The following is a 5,600-nucleotide window of genomic DNA, read 5'->3' as shown; positions in this document are numbered from 1 at the left end:
CAAAGGCCAGTGAAGCCTGAATGTACTGATCGAATATTAATAAATTGCTGTCTCTGCATTGATACTAATAATATTGAGCATCTTTTCAAATTGTTGAGTTCCTCCAAGATTATGCAATTATTTTTGCTATTTTTTGCAATAATCTAAGATTCTGTTTTGCTGATTTAAAAATACTTGCAAGGACTTGTGCATTAATTGTACTTATGTATGACAGTAAGTCAAATGTGACATTTTGTTACCGTACTTGCCATCTTAATCACAGACTAGGCAGCAGTAAAAGTAAGACATACTGCCTCTTGTAGCTGGGAGTTAGCAGTTACTTTAACCCAATGTTTTTCATCATTTTTGCAAATATTTGCCATAAACTCACAATTACACATGAGCATAAAAAAATGTGAGGATCTGTCTGATTGGTATGATCCCAGATAGCACATGATGTTAAATCAACGTTGAAAAATAGTTAGAATCGTTGATTTTTGGTTGAAGTCGACAAATGACGGTGGATCAACCATCAAACAACCATCCAATCAAACCGTTGAAACTGTGACATTGAATCAACGTTGTTTTGTGGTTGAAATCTGATCACTGAAATGCCGAAGTCTGATTAATGGTTGATTTTTGGTTGAAGACGACAAATGATGGTGGATCAACCATCAAACAACCATCCACCTCTAGCCAAGTAACCAGTGTTGAAACTGTGTCATTGAATCAATGTTGTTTTGTGGTTGAAATCTAATGACTGAAATGCTGATGTCTGATCAACATCTGATCAATATTGAATCAATGTCAGATGTATTGCCGCACCCCTTCCCCTCCTCTCCTCCTCATCAGCGCTCTGGGTCAGAGTATTTTATTACTGAGCGGGGGTTATCACATTTAAATTAAGCACTGTAGAGGATAGTGGGTGGTGATTCCTTTCTGTACATTTTCTTACTTGTTCATAACAATTCTCACTGACTGTGTGTGTGTGATATATTGACACAAAAACATCTACAACTTACTACAAGGAGTGGAGCGGTCCACCCCCACCGTTTACATGAGTGGGATGTCCCAAACACACAGCTGCTTCGCTGTTGGCTTGTTGGAAAATATGTTAATTCAATGTTGAATTATCATCACAAAGGTTGCATGTTTGGTTGAGGTCGACAACTGATGGTGGATCAACTATAAAACAACCATTCAATTCTAGCCAATTAACTAATGTTGAAATAAATGAAATGCCAACGTCGAATCCAGTGTGTTTCAGCACTGGTCCTCCAGGCCCTACAAGTTTTAGGCATTTCCCTAATTCAACACACATGATATTAATTGATGTCTGATTAACGGGGTTTTGCTGAACTGAAAAAACGCAGGTCAGTTTGATTGATGTCAAGGTTTGGGGAAGAACTACCCAGATAGCACACAATGTTAATTCAATGTTGAATTATGATCACAAAGGCTGCATGTATGGTTCAGGTCAACGACAGAAGCTGGATCAACCATCAAACAACCATTCAATTCTAGCCAATTAACATCCATTGATTGAAATGCCACATCGAATCCAGTGTTTTTCAGCACCGGTCCACCAGGCACACTGCCCTGCAAGTTTTAGCCATTTCCCTAATTCAGCACACATGATTTTAATTAACATTTGATTAACAAGGTTTTGCTGAACTGAAAGCATGCAGGTCAGTTTGCCTTGAGGATAAGGTTTGGGGAAAAACTAGTAATCAAAGTGTTCAGGTGTTTTTTGCACCCCTCACCACCGCCTGCCATTCAAACGCCCAACCCCCTTCCCTCCACCCGCCAAAAACACACACACACCTCTTTCCCCCCACCTGGGCCCATCTACCCCTCAATCGGGTGAAACAACTTTAATTTTAAGTGAGGGTTTTTCATTTTTCACATTTTATTTTTTAAAAGATTGTTTTGGCTAGTGGCCTTTATTTGATAGTTAATTAACAGGAAAGTGGGTAATGAGAGAAGGGGGGTAATGCAGCAAAGGTTGCCAAGGTCAGGAATTGAACCTGTGACAGCTGTGTTGAGGACTGAGTCCTTGATTGTGGTTTGTGCTTAACCCCTGCGCCACCACAGCACAACCCCTTTTAGGTGAGGGTTAATCACGTTTTAACTTAAGCACTATGTGTTGACAACACTGAGTTGTGATTCCGTTCTGTACCCAGATTCACTAGCGGAACAAGTCAGCGTTGGGCCGGGGGGCGGGGCTAATTACCGGACCCCTAACGAATCACCAGGCCCCTGACGTTTATCGCCTGCGCTACCAGAAACTGTTGAGCGAGGGGCGGGGAGGTTGGTCTGCGTTTTTTGGTTGATCTTTACCCAGGAAACACATCGGCTAAACCATGAGTGAAACGGTAACTGGGACTGACTAGTATATATTCCATTGAGGGAAAGTAACTTTAACATTAAATAGACCTTTCTCAACAGGCAGTAGACTTTCTCAGTCTATAATCAGATATTTAAGTGACTTGAAACCGCACCCCCAGCCCCACCCCCCCATAGCTCTGCACCTGCCCAGATTGCACATGATAGCAATTCAACATTGAATTAACATCTTTTGCCAACAAGCCAACAGCGAAGTGGCTGTGTGTTTGGGACATCCCACTCATGTAAATGGTGGGGGTGGACCGCTCCGCTCCTTGTAGTAAGTTGTAGATGTTTTTGTGTCAATATATCACACACAAATGGTCAGTAGGACTTTTTTATGAAAAAGAAAGAAAATGTACAGAAATGAATCTTCACCCACTATCCTTTACAGAGGTTAATTTAGAATGTAATACCCCCCACTCACTAATAAAATGCTCTGACCCAGAGCTCTGATGAGGAGGAGAGGAGGGGAAGGGGTGTGGCAAAAGAGCTGACATTGATTCAACATTGATTCAACATTGATCAGTCGTTGATCAGACATTAGCATTTCATTCATGAGATTTCAACCACAAAACAACATTGACTCAATGACACAGTTTCAACATTGGTTACTTGGCTGGAGGTGGATGGTTGTTTGATGGTTGATCAACCGTCAGTTATTGACCTCAACCAAAAATCAACCATTCTAACTATAATTCAACGTTTATTTACCGTTGTGTGCAATCTGGGCAGTTTGTTGCAGCCCTCATTACCTCCTCATCTCCCCCTAATCCCTCCCAAACCTCCCCCACCCAGCCGCTCCTCCCAACCTTCTCCTCTTTACCCCCTCTCATTCCTTCTTCCCTCCCCCTCCTTGAGCTCTGGGTCAGAACATTTTATTACTAGGTGGGGGTTAATCATGTTTCAAATTAAGCACTACATGTTGAGAACAGTGGGTTGTGATTCCTTTCTGTACATTTTCTTACTTGTCTGTAAATATTATTACTGACTGTGCATAATGTGTTGACACAAAAACATCTACAAGTCTGTACTAGGAGTTGTACAGTCCACCTCCCCAATTTTACACTTGTGGTTTGTCCCAACCAAAAAGCCACTTTGCTGCTGGCTTGTTTGCTACCGGCTTCTGAATTGAATTCTCCGCTGAGCACTTTTATGGTAAGTTTTTCAATATTACTTTGATCTTAAATGTGTTTATTGAAAAATAAGGGCATTGTTTTGTGCCCATAGTAATCCTGGTTATTTTGGGGCAAAACGGATATTTTTAATAATTGAGGTCATGTCTCCTTTTGTATTATTTTCATCCTACCCACCACTCCAGGCCTAAGTATGAAATCCTGCGAGATTTTGTGGGATTTGAGTTTTTAAAATAGGGCGGGGCCTATTGTTTGGTCTGGGAGAACATGTGGTGGACAAGAAAGTGTAAGGCTGGCTGGTCCAGGTGGGCTTTAAATTGTTGTGATAGTAATCACTTGTTTTTAACTTTTTATTATGATATGCTTAGGGTCGTGCTTAAATGAGCCTCTGTACCAGAACAGCTGAGTTGGATGATTACATGACCATCTGCAGCCATCAAGAAGTGCAGAAGGTTGTTAATCATCCACAGATTCAATCCAGGTGAGGCAGAAGGGAAACACTTAACATGTAAGGCAGGTGAAACACTGAACTAAACCTGCTAATGACTGATTCAGTCTGTTGATCCTTGGATTGGTTACTGGTTAAATTGAACTGGACTATTGTTACTTGTGTGGGATCTTTATTAGCATATAGACACTTTTTAAGGAATTTAATCAACTTATTTGGAAATATTTGTAGTTGATGGAAGATTGAACCAGCTATTTGATGGAAGTTTATTCTGTATAAATTATAATTTTTCCAACTACACTATGAATCACCTTTTGTTCTATTTATTTGTCTCTGGTGTGTTAAATAAACCTGATCCTCCCTGAGTTTTATTGTTAGGTTTTCTGATAAACAGCCCTTTATTTTAAATATTGATTTAATATCAGTATCATAAATCCTACACTATACTGCAGCTTGATGGGTAAATGTAGTTGTATATGTAAACATTAAGATAAATATTAATGAAAGATTAAGATATTAATTTTACAGTGAGTGCACATGGGGAACTATATGGTTTGTATTTGTTCTCAGACCTGTAACCAGTACACTGTTTAATATTTCATTGTGTTTCAGAACTTTTCAAATGTTTATCATATTTCTAACCGGCACCTTCCTCACTTTTATTTTTTTCAGCTGTTGCTCTGCAGTTTGACTGAAAGCTGACTCTTGAGGACTGCAATGAAATTGTCAAGAAGTGGCTTCATTATGCGCCAGAATGAGAGGAAAACATCACAAGGAATCAAAGTGATGCCAACCAGAGTCAAACTGGGGTTACCACAACTTGTACTGTTTCCCTACTTCATACAGTACAAAGCTTAACCTCATGGACTCTGTTCTTCTGTGGACAACAGACTGTTGTTTTGACAGTCAAAAAGGAATCAAATATGTTTAAAGATCTGTCCCTCTTTTCTTAAATAAAATGTTAAATCAAACCCATGTTGTCATTTTTAAACTTTTGTACACAGTTTACGCATCATCTGCCAATAATAGTGTTTAACACCAGTGAAGAAACTTTTAGTGGCATGTTATGATGTAGACCTATCAGACGTAAAATGTACATAAATCCTTAGCTTTCATTCAATATAAAAACAACCCAAATCTGCATGTACATCCACAGTCAAATGAGTGTTGAATCAACATTGATTCAATGTAGAATTAACACAAATCTGCATGCAGATCCACGTTCAGCTGATGGTTGAATGAACGTTGATTCCTAACTGATTCAATGTAGAATCAACACAAATATGTATGCAGATCCATAGTCAAATGAGTGTTGAATCAACATTGATTCAATGTAGAATCAACACAAATATGTATGCAGATCCATAGTCAAATGAGTGTTGAATCAACATTGATTCAATGTAGAATCAACACAAATATGCATGCAGATCCACGTTCTGATGATGGTTGAATCACCATTGATTCCTAACTGATTCAATGTAGAATCAACACAAATCTGCATGCAGATCCACAGTCAAATGAGTGTTGAATCAACATTTATTCAATGTAGAATCAACACAAATATGCATGCAGATCCACGTTCAGATGATGGTTGAATCACTATTGATTCCTAACTTATTCAATGTAGAATCAACACAAATATGCATGCAGAT

The 5,600-nt window shown here is 39.1% G+C and overlaps 1 long non-coding RNA gene across 1 annotated transcript; it reads left to right on the top strand.

The window, feature by feature from the left end:
* The first annotated feature begins 1,385 nt into the window (after positions 1–1,385).
* On the top strand, positions 1,386–4,746 carry LOC148155534 (uncharacterized). The gene is made up of 3 exons (XR_015765209.1): positions 1,386–3,522; positions 3,869–3,981; positions 4,621–4,746. It is a non-coding gene; the product is annotated as an uncharacterized LOC148155534 (long non-coding RNA).
* Positions 4,747–5,600: the final 854 nt, after the last annotated feature.

Source organism: Poecilia mexicana, unplaced genomic scaffold, assembly GCF_051168715.1.
Source record: "Poecilia mexicana isolate PSO_F unplaced genomic scaffold, ASM5116871v1 scaffold_14, whole genome shotgun sequence".
Taxonomy (NCBI): Eukaryota; Metazoa; Chordata; class Actinopteri; order Cyprinodontiformes; family Poeciliidae; genus Poecilia; species Poecilia mexicana.
This window is presented reverse-complemented; position numbering and strand designations above follow the sequence as displayed.